We start from the raw sequence: 22,830 nt of genomic DNA, 5'->3' as shown, positions 1-22,830 counted from the left end.
GCCCATCAAGCTCTGGCTGGGTCACCAACAGAATGCGGGCTATCAGGGGGGGGGTCAAGATCGGGCGTGCCAACCTTTCACCACTTCAGGGGGCCAGCCTCACCTGCATCACAGCAACATTCATGCTGAGGGGGCAGATGTCCTTCCACCTCTTGTGGCAGTGTGGACTTTGCTGGTTTAAGAACCCCAGGGTCCACACCTTCTAGGCACTACCCATTCACTGATGGACTTTGAGATGTAGGCATGGAAGCCATGTCAAAACAGATTGTCACAGATATGTAGTAGACCCTTGTGTGCAGGTTATGAAGCAACTTGACTCCTCTCAGACACATGGATCCATGGACAGCATTGCCATACCGACCATGTCACATTCTATGTTCAACTAGAGTTTAGAAATTCCAATGACAATGTCTGTGAGGATGAATATACAACCTCGTCATTACATACACATACTGACACTGCCCACGAAGATCAGGTTGACCGAGGACATCCTTGGTGTTACGTAATGTGATAGACCATGACAGACAGTTTAGGAAATACTCACTGGGGCTGATTTACAAGTCCCTTGCACCACCGGTAAGTCACTTTTTCCCCATATTAAAAGTGATGCGCCAGCTGTGCAAGGGTCTTGTAAATAAGCCCCACTGTGTCTGATAGTTACAACATCTTTACAGCCAGGCCCATTGCACTGCAGCACATGGTACATAGGGCACAATAAGGTACATGACACAAAACACACTCACTAAATTGACATGGTAATGGTTTGCTAGTGTTTAAATAAGAGATAGTACTGTTCGTGGTCGAATAGGAGTGTTCACTACTCAGATGCCTACCTAGTAATTTGGGAGATGTGGCCTTTCTACATTGTGCCTGCATAGGAAAGCCCTTTTGCCAAAAGGGACACTGAAACTGGGATGCCATCAGAACTCTGATCTGCATTTGGAATGGGGAGGCAGTAGTTACACATGTGTTCCTCCCCAAAATATCCTACCAATAGAAGGATAACTTATATACACTGTACATGTCTCAGATATGTAAGAGGTGAGATCCCAAAACAGGCCTTGACCACTTCGGCAGACAGCACTATACTCGATTGTGTCTCTGTTAACCAATTCAATGAACGTATCTATCCTGTGCCTAATAGACGTGTCTCATATCATTTATGTTGACATTGTAAGGAAGATTGTGAATTTGAACCACCTCCCGGGAACTGGTGCACAAAGTGTAAATTTTTTCAGTCATCAGTGGACCCATAAAAAAGCCAAACCTCATTCGTTCTAACTCCTCATTGTATGCAGTAAGTATGGGCGCAAAATCCACTCTGCTTGCAAAATTTGAGAATTTTTGGCAATTTCGCGATCTGCGAATCTTGCAAAATTGTCGAAAAATTCGCAAATTCGCGAGCGAGTGGATTTTTTTTTGGCCCCAAGAAGCACAGTTAAGGCAGGTGCTCGAGTTGAAGCTAACTTTGTAACCATTTAAGAATGGCTCCGGCAAGCTGCTAGAGTGCTTGCTAGAGCCATTCTAAAATGGTTACAAAGTTAGCTTCAACTAGGGCACCTGCCTTAACTCTGTAAGTGCTTCCTGTGGGCCAAAAACTAAACCTCAACAGGAAGCACTTACAGATATAAATAAAGCAGGTGTTGCACAAAGCGGTGGCATCTTCGCGGATAACTATGCAGGGCAACATTCATTCTGGCAAGAGGCTCTTGTCACAAAAATTAAACCTCAACAGGAAGCACTTACAGATATAAATAAAGCAGGTGCCCGAGTTGAAGCTCAAATTCAGTAACGTTTTAAATAGCCCAAAACAGTAGTGAGCACGGTCGAGGCTGGGCAAGTTTGCTTTAACCCCATATCTGCCGTCGAACATTAGCTGTAATACCCGAGAGAGGTCTTTGCATCCCTGAGTTTCTCAAGCGCAATCCCAGTTCCTGTGACCAGCAGGCTGCTTTCTCCTCACCTGCTGACCTGCTCGCTCTCTGACACTTTATACACAAGAGGCATGTGAACATGCATAGAAGCCCCGCACCACACACTAGCGGTATCAAACTTCTTCCCGCCCTTTCCCAATCCCAACTATGATGGACAGCTCACTCAAGGGACTTCGGCGCATTTTGGCGCGGTGGCATGTTACAGGCACACATGGTCAGTGGAGACAAATCTTCTGGCCCTTTACGCAGCTGCAATGTAGGAAAAGCACTATACATTTACCCAACGAGGTAACACTTACTGATTAGCCAGTAGAAAGTACTCCAGTTGACTAGATGGAAATCGCAACAAAAATCCGCGATTTCGCGGGCAAATCCGCGAGTTCGCGGACTTCTTTGGTGAATTCGCACTCCGCAGATCGGCAAAATTCACCCATACTTAGTATGCAGTCAGGGCTCATGGGAAAGAAGGCTTTGTGGGCCATTGTAGTCTATTTAAAGGCATGAAGACTTCTACATAACGTTCCTTATACTCTGTTCAGTAGTATTCATGTACATACATATCCTAAAAAAAACACTTTCTCACACTTTGTTGACAGTTTTTTAGTGTATAAGGAACTCATAGATTTAACATTCTCAACTATTTCCGTCCCAATCATACACTACTCAGAGTGACAAAGTGAAAAAGTTAAACGAGCGAAATGACCCCTCACGGGCGTGCCACCTGGCGGGCCACTGGTAGGTACTCACCAGACGAGCCCATTGTTTTCATCATCGGCGGTCATTACGATCTCAACAGAAAGGTGTCCAAAAAGAAGTGTAAGTGGTCATTAAGGTGCAAAATGTGAAGTGCAGAAATGTGTTACACCTCACAGTGTGGAAAAAGAGTTAAAATTGATAGGATTCACTCAATGCACAACAACTTTAATCTTTTTGCTCAGTGAACCCACTCAAAATTAATATACAATGTAGGTTGCTATATATGCATACCACTTTTGAATGCCAACATGTTTCTCTGCTTATTCTCAGCCAGAGCTTGATGGGCATTTAAGGGCCCAACAACAGCTAATTGGGCATGAGTTTTTTGCTGAGTATAACGTTGTGCAATAATGACTACCTTTATCACATCCATTATCAACCCAGGAAGCTTTGAGATGACTCCTGGGTGATGCAATGTGCAGAAAGTTGATTGTGTAGGAATTGCAGGAGGTGCCTGGTTTATACAACTGTCTCCATATTATGTAGCATAAAAACAGGCAGTGGCAACCAAACAAATCCTTCCTTAGTTGCGGATAACATATGAAAAATAATGTCTGAACTGATCCAGGATATTTGTCTACCTTGTGTATGCGGCGATGACACCCAGCTGATCCTCTCACTGACCAACGACCCCGCCGCTTCCAGAGCCAACCTTCACGAAGGGATGAAAGATGTAGCCGAGTGGATGATGACCAGCCGCCTGAAACTGAACTCAGACAAGACGGAAGTCCTCATCCTGGGCTCCTCGCCCTCCGCCTGGGACGACTCCTGGTGGCCCCCCGCCCTGGGCACCGCACCCACACCGACAGACCACGCACGCAACCTGGGCTTCATCCTGGACTCCTCCCTCTCCATGACCAGACAAGTCAACGCCGTCTCCTCTTCATGCTTCAACATCCTGCGCATGCTACGAAAGATCTTCCGGTGGATCTCCACCGAGACCAGGAAGACGGTCACCCAGGCCCTCGTCACCAGCCGACTGGACTACGGCAACGCCCTCTACGCCGGAACCACCGCCAAGCTCCAGAAGAGACTCCAGCGGATCCAGAACGCCTCGGCCAGACTCATCCTCGACATCCCCCGACGCAGCCACATCTCCGTACATCTGAGAGACCTGCACTGGCTCCCCGTCAACAAGAGAATCACCTTCCGTCTCCTCACCCACGCACACAATGCCCTGCACGACCAAGGCCCGAGCTACCTCAACAACCGCATCAACTTCTACGCTCCCAAACGCCACCTCCGATCAGCCAGTCACGCCCTCGCTGCCGTCCCCCGCATCCGAAGAACGACACCAGGAGGAAGGTCCTTCTCCCACCTGGCCGCCAAGACCTGGAACTCCCTCCCGACCGACCTGCGCCTGACCCAAGACCACCTTTCCTTCAGGAAGAAGCTCAAGACCTGGCTGTTCGAGCAGTAGCAGCACCCCCCCCCCCCCGCCCAAGCGCCTTGAGACCCTCCGGGTAAGTAGTGCGCTCTATAAATGTCCATGATTGATTGATTGATTGATTGTACTTTACGCAGATTCATCAGGGCCCAGCTTTTTTTGCCACAGCACCATGAATTGGACACATCAATCTAAAAAACTGTCAACAAAGATAAAAACGGACACATAGATACACGGTGTTATTATTCCTGCTTCAAAAATAGGTCTCTTAGGTAATTTTTGTGACTCAGGTCACACTCTCTTTAGCATATTTACCCTCCATAAGCCATGGTGTAGCCTACCAGCTAGAAGGTTGTAAGTGAAACCAGGTTTCCTTTCCTGAAACCTTATTAGGACAAGACAGTATTGCTATAGTTGCTTGTGTCTGTAGGTAAAAGAACACAGTGTCAGATACTACACTTGTGTATCTATCCATATTCCTTAATTCCTATCGACAAGCATTCACCACGGCCAAGTCGCCAGTGTACAGCCCCAGTGTGTCACTTAATTGAAACCAGCCACACGTACATTTTTTTGTAAAACGAGTATCTTCCTAGGTCAGTCTGCCCCCATTCGTAACATACCGGTACATACGCGTTGCACGATGCAATTTTAATCGTTCCAAGCGAGTGCCTGTTACCGAGTGACCCTCTCCTTACCACCCAGGCAACACGAAGCGTGTTGTCTCCCTCTGTTTGGCGTTTTCGCCACTTCCTTCGTATATATTGTAAACAACGCGGCCCTTCGCGTAATCTCGCGAGATAATGTCCGCCATCTTGGATTGGGATAGAAACATAGTTAAATTCTAATCCCAGTCACGGAGCGCACCATATTCCTTTGGGGAGCGATGTAGGGAAAGTCTGTGTTAAAAAAAAAATTTAAAAACAGAGAATAAAACTTTATAGAGACATCTAGCAATTCATCGATAGTCTCAGGGATTCTATTCTCATAACGTACGATACTGCTTATCTAGGGCTCGCTCTGTTGTAACACCCCATTTTCATTTATGTCACTAGCAACAGAAGAAATGCCCTAACATGACAATGTATGGATTTCATAATTTATAAGAGTCAATTAACAGAATGATTAACTCGTTAAGCACACCTCTCCTCAAATGTTATACAGCGCCGGACTATCAGTGTCAGATTTTGCAGTGTTTCAAGATAACTGTTCGCCAGGACCAATTAAGTACATTTCAAAGCTAGGTCCCTATAGTTATACTAGGGTTTTATCGTACACACCATATTTATCTATTTTAAGGCGCCATTGTGTTAGTATCAGTGTGATGGTATAGTGTTATGTATAATACAGTCACAATACACTGATCTTAAGCGTGTACTTTACGCTCACCCCATATATGAAAAGCCATATGTTTTACAATACAGTCCAATAATAAAACAGGGGGGGTCAGTTAATTCACCTTATTCCACTCAATAGGTTCATTCAGCCCCACTTGATCGGTTTCCTCGTTGAAAATCCAACGGGCTTCCTTCGAGAACAGGATTTTCTCAACATTAAATCCTTTCACTGTTTCGAGCACTACCCATGTGAAGTCATGTTTGGTATTATGACAGTGTTGCACTAATTTGGTTGTCAATTTGCCTGCTCTTATGGTGCTCAAATGTTCCTGGATTCTTGTTTTAATCTTTCTTGTCCTGAGTCCTATATAATATAGGCCACACATACACTGTAGCCGATATACCACATTTGTGGTGTTACAGTTACTGAATCGCGAGAGGAACCAATCTTGTCCAGAAGCCAGTTTGACACTCATAGTCTTTTTAGTTAATGCATAGACCGAGCATTGACCACATGGGAAATGGCCTTTGGGAAGTGTACTGTCCCTGGTATCCCGTATAGGTCGGCCCCGGGTATTGACCAATTTATCCCTGAGATTGCTGGATCGTTTAAACGCAAATCTCGGGGGAGGCATCTCAAAGTTGTTTTTAGATAGTAAGCCCCAGTGTTTACAGATTGATTGTCGTATTTTTGTACTCAAGGGATCGAATGTCATCACCACTGGCACACATTCCTGTTTCTCTCTATTGTTCTTTTCTAGAAGTGCACTTCTCTGTGTATTTAAAGCCCTTTTACTGGCATTCTTAATGATCTTATTAGGATAGTGTCTTTCCTGTAGCTTCTTTTCCAACTGTTGTGATTGTTCAATATATCCCTCAGTTGAGGAACAGTTCCTGCGATACCTCAGGAACTGTCCCACAGGCAAATTGTCCCTTAAGGCTCTCGGGTGGTATGAGTTGTACAGTAGGAGTGAATTTCGATCAGTGGGTTTTTGGTGAACGCTAGTCTGGAGACAATCACCTACCATATTGATATCTAAATCTAGGTACATGGCCTTGTTGTGACTGTAAGACCATGTGAACCTGAGGCTCACATCCTGTATGTTAAGCCAGTTTAAAAAGGCCAACAATTCAGCCTCACTGCCCTTCCAAATACAATGGATGTCATCAATATACCTCTTCCAGAGGCGTAGCTTTCTCTGGAAGGGGTTAGTAGGATGATCAACCACATGTTCTTCGAATTGGCCTACGTAAATACACGCTAGGCTGGGCGCCATCATAGCGTCCATCGATGTCCCTGTTGTTTGCAAATATAGTTGGTCTTCATAAGCAGAAATAGTTTCGAGTTAATGCTAACTCCACACATTGCATGACAAAGCTTTGAGGAACGTCGTAAAACCACTCCTGGTCTCCCAAGGCGCGAGCTGCTGCCACCAGCTACCCCAGTGCTGCTGGTGGTGCAACTCGCGTGCCCCTCTAGACCTTGGAGAATCTTGGTTCTAATGACCAACTCACCCTCATACATTTTGTACTTACCTTTTGAAACACTAACACTTTTTCCCATAGTAACCCACGTAAAGAGATTTTGGGACTAAAAAATGTCAGAGACGGTCATTACACCCCGTCCGGGTTCCTGACTGTCTCTTTAGGATGCAAAAGAACACTGTTCAGTCACATTCCAACATTTTACTATGCAAGCATGCATTCCAGCCATAAACCATCTAATGCATGCTCCCATAGTGAAATGGAGATAGGGGTCATTTACAACGTGACGCATCTGGGGAGATGTGTCACATTGTAAAGCCCTGCGCCACATGAAACCTATGTTAGTTTTCATGTGGGCGATCCGGTGCAGAAACTCCTTGTAAAAGTGACACAGTGAATTCTGCATGATTTCACTTAGTCATTTTTATGTCCATGCTGCAGCAAAACCCTCTGTCTGCTTGAAGCAGGCGTAAGGAGTGATGCAGCATGTTAGGCATAGGGTGCCCCTGAGCATTGCTGAAGCAGCGTCACACTTGCGACACAACTCCAGCAATGCGTTGCTTTTCCATCAACAGATGAGTCAGAATTTCTGATGCATCTGTCAATCCTTGCGCCTTGGTGCTGTATTGTAAATACAGCACATCCATGGTGATGCAAGGGTTTTGCATGGCGGCGCAGGAAAAGTGACGCATCTATACAGATGTGTCACTTTCTTGTAAATCTGCCCCTCTATTTCTAATATGGCTCTTATTTTATGTTTTTAGAAATACATTTAGTAAATGTATGCCCATTACTTTATATACATATTTCAAGATGTTACATCCTCCTTGTATGAGTAGATTAAATTGCATTAGATATATGCATTGAGGACGTCAAACTTTTTGTCAGTTTAAAAGTAAACAGAGATCAAAGACTGTCCAAGTACTTGGTAAAATATCAGAGTGTCCGGTTCACAATGACCATTGTCATATTCCTTTCATGGTAACACTATCATTGTACATTGCAGTATTATCAGTTCTCATTTACACATCAAGCAATTTATATCCATAAGTGCATTTCTATAAGGACCACCTTTCCTTCCAAGAAAGTGGTGGGAATAGCCAGGAAAATAATGAAGTATTTCCATCTAAATGTTTGCTTATTAAGTTAATATGAACTTTTTGGTTTCCTATTTCTGGGTGACTCAGGTATTCCAACTACCAGCAAAGTGATAACCGTAAATATACCAAGTACGTACAGAATCCCAGTGTAGAGTTGAATTCTTTACATTACTGAATGTTATAGATTTTAAATCTTTTGTTGAAATCAGTAAACAAAAATTAAAGTACCTGAAAGCGGAATTTTTAATTTTACTTAAGAGGATTCTTTCTTCCTTAACCCATGCGTGCGGTGCATTTTCCCGCTGTGCGCTGACTTTTCCAAAAACCCGCGGTTCATGACGAGCTCAGCTCATCATGAGCGTACGAGTGGTGTAACTCATGACGAGCTCAGCTCATCATGAGCGTCGAAGGGATTAATACAGAAAGTTAATGCTCTACTTCTAATATGGTGTGATCGCTCTTACGATATGTATTTATGAATACATAAGTATATGTATGTCCATAACAAAAAAATACATCTTGCAGTACTTGACACCCTCTTTTTATGAGTATATTTTATTGCATATGATGTATGCATTGAAAATATCACATTTTTTGTCAATTAAAAAGTAAACAAAGATAAAAGACTGTCCAAGAACTTGGTAAAATCTGTGCGGTTCACAATGATCCTCACCACAAAGTTTTCAAGGTAACACTTTCATTGTTCATTGCAGTATCATCAGAGGCCCCGCGTCAGCTATGCCTGTGGAAGTTCGAGACCTCTGAATGCATCGCTGAGTGTACCCTTTCGTGCCAGACTTGCCCGTGTTCTGGTATTGTGCCCTTCTTATTTTGTGTTTTTGATGATATTATGCCTTCTATTTTTGTGATTGTGCCTCTCCCTGCTTGCTGCTTTGAGCTGTATCCAGCTGTGTGCCCATGCCCAGTTCCTGCTTGCTGCTGCTGTCCCCAGGGCCCCTCCCCACTGGTCTTCCTGCTCCTGCTGGTGAGCTGTGCTTCCCGCCCTCCCCCTCCAATGTTTAACGTGGGCCACTGTGAACGTGCGCGCAGTAGGCTCTCCACTTCTACCACAAGTGACTATTTTTTTACCACCAAACACCTTCAGTTCCAGGTCCAGACCAGTCCTATAACCACACTTCACAACACCCTCACCTACAGAGCCCCCAGACCTTGAACTTTGTTCCCCAATACCATCAGTGACCTCATCGCGCCCCACGCTATCGATTCCATGGACTACATACTCATCGGAGACCTGAACTTCCACCTCAACAACTCCTGGGACCCCAACTCTACCACCATCCTGAACAACCTTACCTACATCAAACTGAAACAGCTCATTACCATGCCTACCTACAAGGCAGGACCCACGCTTGACCCCATGTTCACAGGACGTAACAACATCTACTTCAGCCATACTACCTAACCTCCATGGATGAACCACCACTGTATACACTTCCACATCGACAAACCCACACTGCCTGAACCTGCACTGCGCCCTCCACAAAGGAACTGCAGCAAAGTCACTGAGAAACAACTCAACTCCACCTTCAACTACGATGCTCCATCACCTTGACCTATGCTAGCCTCACAGTCAAAGAACTCCACAGATTGATCTCCAACTGTGCAGACCAGCTTGCACCCAAACGTAACCCCAACAGACAACACCTCAGGAAGGCCTCCTGATTCACCACTGACCTCCAAGAATCCAGATATACCTGCAGATGCCTTGGGAAGAACTGAAGAAACAGTAAATCCTCAGAAGACCACAACACCTACAAGAATGCCATAACGGAATACCACCAAAGCATATTATCCACCAAAAGGACCTTCCTACAAAACAAGATCCTCGCCAACACCTCCAATTAACTCTTCAGTGTCATCCAGGAAATTACCAAACCCCCCAGCAAAACCACAGACATCACCTCTTCCAGGACCTCGGCAACAAGCTTGGTTCCTCCTTCTATTTGAAAATCAAGGGCCTCTACGACAACTTCAACGACCAGACGCCTGACTCCGAGACCACGTCCTACTCCAGCAATGCAAGCCAGCCAATCATCTCCTCTTGGACCCCATTTGCCACCGAAGACACCACTTCAACTATGAAATGTAACCACTCAGGTGCCCCCACAGACCCCTGCCTACTGCACATCTTAAACAGAGCTGCCTCCACCATCGCTACAGAACTACGACGCACAATCAATGTCACCTTAAAAACTGGAATCTTTGCTGATGGCTGGAAATGCACAGAAGTCAGACCTTTGTTGAAAAAGCCCTCAGCAGATCCCACGGACCTCAAGAACAGCTGACCCATCTCCCTCTTCCCCTTCATGGTCAAATTCACAGAGAAGACCCTCAATGCCTAACTAACAAAATTCATAAAAGGAAACTCCATCATCGACCCCTCCCAATTTGTAATTTGCAGCAACCACTGCACCAACACCAATTTACTCACTGCCACAAATAACGTCCGCACCCTCCTCGCCCAAGGACACACCACGGCCCTGATCCTACTCAACCTCTCTGCAGCGTTCAACAAAGTCTCCCACCTTACACTCACTGCCAGACTCCACAATGCCGGTATACAGGGAACCGCCCTTAACTGGATCCACTCCTTCCTCACCGCAGACCCCAAAGAATCAGACTGCCACATTTCTACTCTGAACCCACAGAAATCAACTGCAGAGTGACCAAAGGGACTGTCGCTCAGCCCCCCCTCACCACCATCCTAGGATAGCAAAGACTCTGCATAGTATACTGCGCCAATGACACCCAGCTCATTGTCTCCCTTAGCAAGGATCCCATCACCACCAGACTCAACTTCCGGGAAGGAATGAAGAAAATTGCATCCTGGATGAACAGCAGCTGTATGAAGCTCAACTTGGAGAAGAAAGAGTTCCTCGAAATCTGCATGGGACAATACCTGGTAGCCCACTGCTCTCTGCAGCACCCCATCACTAAGACCACACCCAAAACCTTGGCATCGTACTTCTCTCCTCCCTCTCCATGACCCAACAGGATCCATATCATCCAGCTGCTTTAATACCCTCATCATACTCTGAAAGATCTTCAAATGGATGTCCACAAATTAAGCAAGACCTTCACATACACTCTCATAACTAGCAGACTGGACTACGGAAATGCCCTCTACACCAGAATCAAGAAGGCTCTGCTCCACAAACTCTAGACCATACAGAACACTGCAGCCAGACTTATCCTCAGCATCCCCCAACACGAATGCACTACCTAACACCTTCAATGGCTCCCTTTGAGAAGAGAGTTACATTCAAAACACTCACCCAAGCCTACAAATGCCTCCACAACACCGAACCCCAATACCTCAATAACAGAATATCCTTCCACACACCCAAGATAAATCTCAGATTGGCTGATCTTGCCCTGCGCATCCCAAAGCCTGAACAGGTGGAAGAGCCTTCTCCTACATCACGGGCAAGACCTAGAACGAGCTCGAGATCGACATCAGATTTGCACCCTCCCGGAACATCTTCAGGAAAACACTCAAGACCTGGCTCTTCAACTGATCAGTACTGCTTTCCGCCTCTCCCCCCAAGTGCCATGAGACCCTCACGGGTGAGTAGCATGCTTAAAATTCCATGATTGATTAAGCAATTTACAGCCATTGGTGGGCCACATTTCTTTGCTACAAGGGGTAGAAATAAATGGCAAAATAGTGAAATATTTGAAACAAAATGTATTGCTTGTGATCTCCAGATCGAATATTAACATTTTGGTTTCCTCTTTGGGGGGGTTATCTAGTTCTTACAACTACCAGCAACGTGGTGATGAATAAAACAAGTGAGTACAGCATCTCAGTGTGAAGAAACAGTTAAAGTTTGTCATTACGGAATGCAATATAATCTCATTATAGTTATGAATTTGTACAATTCCTTTATGTTTATGAAAAATCGAACTTCACCAAATCCTTGAGTATTTACTGAATGTCAAAAACAGTTGTTCAATGGACTTTGAACTTTATTCCAAATCAAAGTTACCAAAAAAGTATTTCACTTTGTAGTTTTTTTTCTCATGGAAATCTTTGCAGGACTAAAGAGTGGAGATAGCTTTTAGGGGATTTTCAGTGTAGGATTAAGCCAACCTTAAATTCTTGCAACCTAAATATATTTCCTTGGAATCTCCTATCTAATATTACGTTTTTGGTTTCCTATTTCCGTGTGATCTAGTTGTTTCAACTACCAGCAAAGTTGTAACCATGAAAGCAGTGGGCACTGAATTTCAGTGTGAATAAAGAGTTGAATACATTACATTACTTATTGCAATGTAATACTATTATTGCTTTGAAATTGCACAGTTCCTGTGTGACTTTGAAAAATTAAATACACCAAATCATTGGATATTTACTGAATGTCAAAAACAGTGGTTGCATGGAATCTGTACCATATTCCAAATCAAAGTTTCCATAAATAGTATTCATTTTTGTACATTTTTTTAGCTGACATGTTTGCATGCCTAAACAGTGGTATTGGATTTTAGGGACTCATCCATGAAGGTACATGCCACCATTACATTCTTACATGTTCATCTTATAAATTCTAGGCACCCTAACAAGGCACACATAGGTTGACTATATATTTCAATGTATAGTTGTTATCTATCAATGAGATTTATTTTGACGGATTCACATGCAGATTTAAAGGCAGCCAATGCCAGGCTGCACGTACAGGCATTTAGTCATGTTGTACTTGTCACCCTTTTGAATAGCAAAATATGTGTTTGTCTTCTCTCGTGGTATTTAACTTCCATGACACTGGTTTAATTCCTGCACCACTTACTACAATCTTACTGGGAAGTGAAAAAGGACAATTGCAAATTTGGCAATTTTACCTTGTTTTAGAGAGTCAATTCTCATGAACTGGTAAGCAGTGCACCAGAATTCAGAGTTCTATAACCTGAAATGTCAATGTCAATGTCAAAGGTTCTTATATAGCGCCTTATCACAGCAAGGTCTCAAGGTGCTTGCTTTGGGAACTCGTCCTGGCTTTTCCTTGTGAGATAACCCCTACTGGGCATCCCCAAGGTGAAAGCCAGGCATCCCGCCGCGGGGGGGCCGTAGTGGAGATTAAGCAAGCTATTGCCCAGAGTTGCAGAGTGTGAACCCGCGATTCGAGTAGGCACCGAAGAGAGAATTATCGAGTCCATGGACATTTGGGCTCAAGACCCTGCCACATCTGGAATTGAACCCTGGTCTGGGTCTGACCTCTGCTTCAGGGTCTGCCTCCTCTAACCAGTGAGCCAAACTTCTCCACTACTCAAACACTAGTCAATAAGAAATGTGCCATCATGTTCATTCATTACAGATCTCTAATCCAAAAATGTTAGTAAGCACTCCTTGTCAGATAGAACTACATGCATGTTAAATCATATTCACTTTGATTCAGCACTTGTTTTGTTTTGCAAAAATATACCCATGAATTATCACAGAAGAAATCCACCAGACACCTGGTCTGGCACTCCACTTCAAACTTCCCCTTTCTACCCATGACAATTTACTAGAAATTTCCTTTTTTCAAAGTGGCAGGTTTATATACAATGTAGCTTCTCTTTTGGTCAAATTCGTCAACAGAGTTTGAAGTTACTGAATGTAGAAATGATAGTTTTACTTAGCAGGATGTTTTCCACCTTAATACAGAGAGAAAAAGCCTTTATTTCTAAAATGGTGGCATAGCTCTTACCATACATATTTATAAATACAGAAAGTAAATGTATGTCCATAACTTCATGTACATTTTTCGAGATTTTACAACCTCCTTTTATAAGTAGATTAAACAGAATATGCGATATGCACTGAAGATGTAAAAACGTTTTGTCAGTTCAAAAGTAAACAGAGATAAAGACTGTCCAAGAACTTGATAAAACATCACAGCGTCCGGTGCTCAGTGATCCTTGCCACATTCTTTTCATGGTAACACTATCTTTGTTCATTGCAGTCTCATCAGTTCTCATCTACACATTATGCAATTTACAGCCATGCGTGCATTTCATTAAGGACCACATTTCCTTGCTATAAGGGGGTGGGAATATCTGGCAAAATATTGAAGTATTTACATCTAAATTCATTCTTTGTGATCTCCAGATCTAATTGTGTTGGGTATTAACCTGTCACCAACGTCGTTAATTTTCACATAAGGAAATTTATGAGGACTTATTTATTTATTTATTTAAGAGTTTTATAGAGCGCGGACAAGACCCTTGCGGGTATCAGAGCGCTTTACAGTACGTGTGAAAAATAATGATAACCTAAGTCCAAAGAGTACATATAGCCAATGGGCAATCATAGAGCGGGGCAATTGGAAGTGACCTCGAAAGTGAAGAAATACAGTACAGGAAAGAAGAAACAATAACAAATAACATCAACAAGATGATGATAAAAATGCATTGATGATCAATGGTAACAATAGATAGATTGCTTAGGTGGGCTAGATTGAAAAGATATACAAAACTACTTTCGTCAATAAAAGGTCTGTGGTCAAGAGGATTTTGCCATAAGAATGGCTTTTACTTCCCTATTGAAAGCTGCAGTGGAGGGGTTTAGTCTAGATTCCGGGGGGAGGGCGTTCCAAATCCTGGGTGCCATTCCAGAAAATGAGCGTTTGTATGTTTTTTTCTTGTTGAATCTTTGAGGCTTCAATAGGAGGTTTTCAGAGCTTCTCGTGGATCTTATACCGCCAGAAATTATAAGTTTCTGTGTGAGGTAGCTGGGTGCATTGTGGTGAATGGCCTTGTGCGTCATGCCCGCTATTTTCAGGTGAATTCTGGCTTCAAATGGCAGCCAGTTTAGAGATTTGAGGTCAGGGGAGTTGTGAGCCCTTCTTTTTGAGCCAGTGATGAGTCTCGCTGCCGCATTGGTAGAAGCTCTTAGTGGGGCAGTAGTAGCTGTAGGGAGGCCACAAAGCGAGACACTACCATTGTCCAACCAAGGAAGAACTAGAGCTTGCACCACCATCTTGAAGTCATTGGCCGGTAAGAAGGGTTTCACTTTCCTCAGGGTGTTGATCTGAAAGTTTGCTCCTTTAGTTGCGTTACTAATGTGTTTCTGCATGTTGAGGTTGCAATCCAGTGTTAAGCCCAGTGATTTTGCTGAGTGCACAATAGTTGGTTGTACGTTAATTGCAGTAAGGTGTTTAATCCACTCCTGCATTATGGGGACTTTGGCAGGAGGGGCTATTAGAAGGAATTCTGTTTTTGAGGCGTTCAATTTGAGGTGGTTCTCTGCCAGCCATGTTTGGGTGGTCTTAAGGGTAGAGTTAAGCAGGTTGATGTCTTCAAGAGTGTTAATCTTAAGGTAAAGTTGGGTATCATCAGCGAACATGTGGAATTGGACGTTGGACGATTGTAGCAGATCTGTGAGTGGTTCCATGAATAAGTTAAAAAGTGTGATAGCGCGGATCCTTGTGGGACTCCTAGCGTAACTGGAACAGGTTTAGAGAGGGTGTTGTTGACCTTGAATTTTTGGGTCCGACTTAAATGATAAGAGTATTTAGAAGGGAAAACTTTCGGGTAATTACCTCCCTTCTCTGTTGCTGCAAGAGATGCCAAGATGTCATCATTAATCTAACTTGTGGAACGTGTAACTGCTGCTATTGAATATGTTGCAACTTCTGTCTTCGCCGCCTCATCGGCAAGACAATTGCCAACAGCGTGAACTCCTACATGCAGGTGACCAAGAGTATGAATCAAAAACACGAGTGGAAGCTGCTCTTTTAGCTCAGCAACTTTAACCCAGATCATTTTATGTTTTATTGTGCGACCTTTGGCGTCACGAAAGTCATTTTGAGTCCAAAAGTATAAATTGTCTTGAATGAACACAGTAGTAAGAGTCACTTAGGACAAGAGTAGTCACACTAGGATCTGCGTACTCTAATGCAAGCATCAGAGCATAAAACACTGCCAATTGGGTGGTACAGTCCCCCAATGTCTGTGTATGCACAACATCGGACTTGAATTTACCATCCACCATCGTACCAACCACAATTGCTTAAGCAGAAACATAGGCGTGTCTAGAAACCATAGCTGGTTGCACAGAACCGTCATTGTAAATGATACAATGGAAATCCTCCAATGGCCGCATAGTCAGAGGAGCAGGATAAACAAATGTATACTGCAAAAACTGCAGAGAGGAATCAAAAATAAACGTGACATCTGGAGATGTCAAGGAAGTGGCCCATTGTATCTACAGTGGGTGTAAAGCCTTTCAATTTGGTACAATGCCTTTCGTCACTGCCTCCAAGGCAGAATACGGAGTAACAACCAAAATGCGCTTTTCCGACGACAGTGCACGTTCCTTAAGAATCGCCATCTGCACTGCTGTCAAATCTTTTTTCACCATGGAACACCGCAACTCAGCCAAAGTGTACAAGTGTGACTTGTAAGCGATAGGGACTGTGTCACCCTCATTAAAAGTCTGGTACGTGAAACCCACCGTGCCAGGTACGATTCTTATTAACGGGTTGGTGTGGTTATCACGAGTCAGTAAGAACCTAGATTCTAGAAGATCAGCCTGCAAAGATTGCAAGATGGTTGAATGTGTTGGCAGCCAGCAAGATTTGGTTTGATGGCTCCCTTCCCCACCCTCTTACTGCAATTAGATGTGGTCCTTTATCCTTTCCAAGCCCTTCTTGGCCTCTTAAAGCTGGCTTTACCACATACCCACGTGCAGGGGAATATCTCTTACTTGAATTGAGGCCCCTTTATACCTCTGCAGTAGCAGTTATAAGGGGTTTGGTTCATTACATTTCCTGCAACATTCCAGGTGGGGGCCCTGGTGTTGCGGCCCATCCAATTAGGCTGAAAGGGTTGAAGGTTAATCATGTTATGGTTAATGCGGTTATGGGCAAGCATACCCCAGATAAGGATGAAATGCCTTTTTGGCTTGCCGAGAAATTTGACCAACTGGAGGCAATATTTCCTAACACGACTCCTGTGGATAAACACAGGATTCTTACAATTAGTTTGCAGAAAGAATTAGTGCCCAAAGTAACTGACTGTACCAAATAGGGTATGGTTTTTGCGGCAGTCTATACGAGATGCTTCGGCACCCCATCAATGTCTGCCCTACCCTCTGTCATTAAGCGTGTTCAGGATGAGGCAGACCGGAGGCAGCTGTTGAATTAGGAATGAGACTCGTTGGAGTGTTTGACGTAGTTTCCGATGTTACCCTTGCTAACGTTAAGGGCGATGCAGTGAGCTTTCAGGTGTCTAAAGCTTTGCACGATGTCCCCAATGCAGAGAAACACCATCGGTTACCGAGAATTATCACGGCTGCTTATAAGACCTTTGGCCGTAATAGTTTAGGTGTTAAGCTTTTTGCCAAGACAGCGCAAAAGCAAACACAGGCGGCGAAGTCTGCAACAATGATCTCCCCTCAAGTCAGAAACAGACTTGGACTAAAAATAAAAAATATGGGAAAAAGCAACAGAAACAGGGGTCCTGTTCCCCCTCGCCGATACATTTGTCTACTGGGCGCACTTATGAATTGCGAAACCGTGCTACATTTAAGTCACCTGATCATTTTCAGGTTCCTGATTAACTTTCTCCTCACTCTTAGTAGGATTCATCAGTCTCATCCACCGGTGGAGGAGACAGCGGCAAGGGGAGGGGTGCGAAGCAAGAATTGGAGGAAGTAGGTTGTACCAAAACGTAAAGATGCTTGACACGCTGGGCATAATGGGGAATGTAAGTATGACTGAAATTTTAAAATCTCAGTAAAATGTATAGTGTCAGTGTTGAGGGAGCACGCAGCAGTGCACATTTCTCCAGGAAGTGAGGAGCCAAACCTTGACCTTCATAGTTTTTTCTTCTCATAGAAAACGCTGCAGTCCTAAAACATGGAACTCGCGTTTTGGGGATAGTCACTGTACGATCGTACCACTGTTAAATTCTTATATCTTCCTCTTTTTAATTCTATTCGCCCTAACATGTAGTTAACAAGGCACAGTTGTAGTGAATTAATGTTTCAAAGCAGAGTTCCTACCTGTAAATGAGATTTATTTTGATATATTCACATGGATGTTTAAAGCCAGCTGCAGTCAGGCTACACATGTAGGCCTGAAGCCATGTTTTACTTGTTAGACTAGTGATTAACAACATATGTGTTTGACTCCACCTGTGATATTTATCTTCCATGTCACTAGTGTGTTTCCTGCACCATATACTGTGCTCTTTTTGAGAAGCTAAAAATATGAAAATTTGGGAATAGCTGATGTACCTATGTTTTAAGGAGTCAAACTGCATGAACTGAGATCTAATCAGCAGTGCCCCAGTGCGCAGAGTAAAAAAAAACGAAATAACAGACCGCAAAAATAGGGGTTACCACTCAAAAATGAGGTATGTTTTATCAGTATGTTACAATCCTTTGTATAGCTTAGAATTAACATTGGGAGCCATATGTAGGTAAATTATATTTACCGATTCCTAAATACCGAATTTTACCTATTCGGTATTTAGGATACGGTAAAAAAATCAGTAATATTTACCAATTCGGAAAAAATTGGAAAATGTGCACAGAATCGAGCTTTTACCTAATCGGTATTTACCGAATCGGTATATACCGAATCAGTAAATACCGAATCGGAGATTCAAAAAACAAGCATGAGGAATCAACCAATCCTGTGCATCCACCCCACCCCACAACCAGGAAGTGGCCACACCCATGCAGGTGCAGATAATCAGAACCTTCTGGAGAGCTGGGAGTGCAGAGGAGAGCAACTGAGCCACTGGATGAACGTTGCTGAGGAGAACTGCAGGATGGCATCCAATGAATCTGAGAGGGAAGGAGCAGACAGGAAAAGGAAAAAGTTCAGTGCAAGTGAGCTTTGGCTCTTGTGGAGGAGGTGGTGAAACACCACACACAGCTTTTTCAAGTCAAGTTTGAATACTTTATTCGACAGCATTGTCATAAAAGCATGTTTCCCTATCCTACACAATATAAATACTATTCTAAGATTTTAAGATAACATAAAATACATATTAAACACCATCAAATTACAATTTGCTGACGAATACTTCAATTATAAAATTCATATTCACAGTGCAAAATCTTATCCAATTGGGGTTGTACCCATAATTAAGCAGTCCATTTTACATGATTAATTACATTTTAAAGTGCGCGTGCGTATTATCCAGGCCCATCCCAGGTATTTGGCTATAGCGATTGCAAGATTGGGGGCACAATTTGATCTTAATATTCTTAGTGCCTCTAGATATTTCCTAATCCCCAAGTTCCTACAAATCGGTTTTAGCCATCTTGTTCTCGGGGCAGCATATAACGGGCATGCAAACAGGAAATGTGGGATGTCCTCCACGTGATCTTTACAATAACAGCATGTATTTACGTTGCCTGGGGACCATTTAGCAGTAAAAGCATTAAGCGGTAGGGAGCCAATTCTAAACTGGAAGTACAGCTTTCTATCTAGGGGTTTAGTGATCAAATCCCAGTACTGTTCACATTTAGGGATTACTTTTGAATCCAAGAACTGGGATGCCATCATGGAAGGTTGACTAGTAGTCAAAACAGTATTGTACATCATGTCCCAATACATCTTTTTCAATAGTGCCTTAGATGGAAAGGCCTGAGGCTCAACTACAGTCCATAAATGGTCTAGGTGCATTTTTTGGAGCAAAGTCTTAATTTCTTTAAGCCAGGCTATTTTATGAAACCGGTCAGAGCTAATAATGTCCTTGAGAGCAGATGCATAATGGCCCAATTCAGGGGTAGTCTTTACGCGCCTCCAATATAAGAGAGGGCGCAATCTAGCCATATCCTCGATTTTCTTTCTCCCAAGGTCATAATGGAGCGGAATCGAGGGAGTGCTCTGTGGGGCACCAACCAATCTGCGGAGAAATTTATTTTCTGCAGTAACCAAAGTACTCAAGTTGGAAAAACCCCATAGCTCTGATCCGTAGAGGCAAGCGCCCAACACTTTCATACTATAAATCTCCATTATAGGCTGAATGGGTTTTGTAAATGAAGATTTATGTTTTTGTGCTATAGCCCCAGCCAGTTGGTTGAACTTTAGCACCACAGAGTCCATATGAGATTTCCAATTCATGTTGGCCTGTAAAGAAATACCTAGATAGGTGAAAGCATTCACTTCCTCCAAAATAGACCCATTAAAATACATATTTCCCTTAAATTGCTTTGCTGGATTCAAGTTCATAAACTTAGTCTTTGTCGTATTTAGTTCCAAGCCCCGAATCCGACAGAAATCTCCAAAGGCGTTGATTGTCTTTTGTAAACCACTTGGGGTCCGCGAGACCAGTAAAGTGTCATCAGCAAACATTAATACTGGGACCCGCTCCCCATCTAATTCTGGGGCATCAGTCGGAGATTGCTTTAGGAAATCTACTATGCCATTGATATAAAGAGAGAATAAGGTGGGGGCCAGGACGCAACCCTGCCTGACCCCACGCTCCACGGGGAAAGGTTCAGTGACGTCTCCCTGTGCACCCCACCTAATCCTTGCATAGTTATTTTCATGCATACGTATGAGCAAAGTCAACAATTCGGGGCTTATTCCGAGATCCCGCAAAACAATCCATAATTTTTGTCGAGGAACCAGATCGAACGCTGACTTTAAGTCAACGAAGACAGCGTATAATGGTCCATTTATCAAGGTTACATTCTTCCAAAACAAAGTTAGGAAGTGGAATACCTGGTCAACAGAGCTAGTTAATGGTCGAAAGCCAGCTTGATACGGTGACAGGATGTCCTTATCGTCTATCCAGGCTTGAATTTTATTTTGAATCATCCTGCCCATCAATTTTTGTGCCGAATCAATGAGGCTAATCGGCCTATAATTGCTTGGTAAAGTCTTATCCCCTTTTTTAAAGACTGGTATAATCTCCGCACCCTTCCATGTTGCTGGGATCATTGCTCCTTGTGCGATGGAATTCGCAAGCCATACGAAATATTTACACCAGTTCGCTCTGTCAGATAAAAATATGTCCGCTGGTATTCCATCAATTCCTAGTGCCCTACCTCTGGTTACCCCATCCATCGCCTCATTTACATCTTTCAGTGAGAATATTCCATGGCTATAGAATACTCTTTCTGGGGGCACTTCAGTTGATTGGGGCAGATTATCAGCATATTGAGGTTTAAAAAAGTCCACCCAAGCTTCCTTCACTACATGATTTTTCGGGCAGTCTGCTATTCCCCCACTACCCCACTTTAAAATGGCCCAGAACTCTTTCTGTTGTTTGGCTACACATGCCTTCTTGAAATCTAACCATAGGTTCTCCTCCCACAATCTTTTTGCCATGGTTTGAGCTTTCCTATAGTCATCCCTGGCCTTTAATACACCTATTTTGGTCCTTAATGCTAAGCTAAGGTTCTGTCGCGCCCTTCTGCATGAGTGGTCATACCACCCTCTTTTTCTCGGGGGACCAGTACTCTTCCCCTTTTGTGTTTTTTTTAGAAAAAACCTCTGTAAATTAGTAAAAAACTTAGGCTGTGACTCTTCAATTAATTGATTAAAATATGCTTCATTAGAATGGGTCTGTAGATTACTAACCTCTTTGTTAACTACCTCCTGTAAGTCCTGCATAACCCCAGGATTATCTACCAAAGATGCCCATTTAACATGTCGGAGATTATTAGTTGGAATGACTTCTAATGTCGTAACTCCTCCGCCCTTGTTAACTGAGCTCTCGCCTTGGTCCTGATTAAAGAGTAAGCACAATGGATTGTGGTCACTCTCCAATCTTGATGTCACTTTCATGTCTACTACTTTGTGCCAGTCTCTAACGTCTATGAGGATGTAATCTATCCGACTACTTGACCTCAAATTATCAAAAGTATTCGTGCCCTGCTGGTCTGAGGGGGTGCGGCCGTTTGTTGCCCTCAACCCCCTAGCCAAGCACATGCTCTTCACCTGAATTGCTACTTTTGTCAATTTTTTTACTAACGGTAGATCTAGTTGGGGGACTCCCCATTTGATATCCTCCTCTAGGGCCAATTCATGATCCTCGGCTCCTAGTGGCTCAAATGTTGTGTTCAGATCTCCCCCCACTAGAATAGTGTAATGGGCCGGAAGGGTCTCTAAATCATTATCCAACGCATCTAACACTTCCGATGCTTTGCCCCCTTGGGTTCCCCTGGCATAGATATTATATAGGACCATATTATGGCCATCGGCCCAGGTGATCACAATCGGGAGTATATCACAATTACTAGCAGGCCTCTGCTTGATGGTACATTGTAGGGATTGTCGTACCCAAGTAATTAAACCCCCTGAGGGCCGTCCTTTAGTGTTCTTAATAGCGGGGACCGAGAAATTAAAAAAGCCGTGGAAGAAAACAGGTGCCACTACCCAAGTTTCCTGTAACATGATAACATCTTGGGAGTTAATAAATTCGCACCATTCGGGGGATTCAAGTTTACGGTGAATTCCCGCCAAGTTCCAGGAAATAAGTCTAAGGCTAGTTTTCGTCTGAATAGGCCGCTCTTGCATTGGGGTTCCCTGATTATAGTACGACAAGGGAGGTGCAGATCTAATTCCCTCATTGTTTATAATAATACGGGGAATTAATGGCACAAGTTCTTCTGTAGTGTGCACACCTTCGCTCACACCAGATTTCTTACCGACGCTTATATTCATTTCTAAGAACTTTATAGGGACATCATTACCACTTTCTTGGGGCTCTACAACATTATTCTTCTCTATGATCGTCCGAGCTTCCAGTCAATCACACTCATTAAGGTCAGAGAGACCGGAGAGAGCCGAGAATCTATTTTCCAGAGGTATTCCCCAATCATTCCTTTTCTCAGGGGTTCTGACTTTTTTTTGTACAGGGAT

The sequence above is a fragment of the Lissotriton helveticus genome, chromosome 4_1, assembly GCF_964261635.1.
Source record: "Lissotriton helveticus chromosome 4_1, aLisHel1.1, whole genome shotgun sequence".
NCBI lineage: Eukaryota > Metazoa > Chordata > Amphibia > Caudata > Salamandridae > Lissotriton > Lissotriton helveticus.
The sequence above is the reverse complement of the archived record's forward strand: the minus strand, read 5'-3'. Positions refer to the sequence as shown.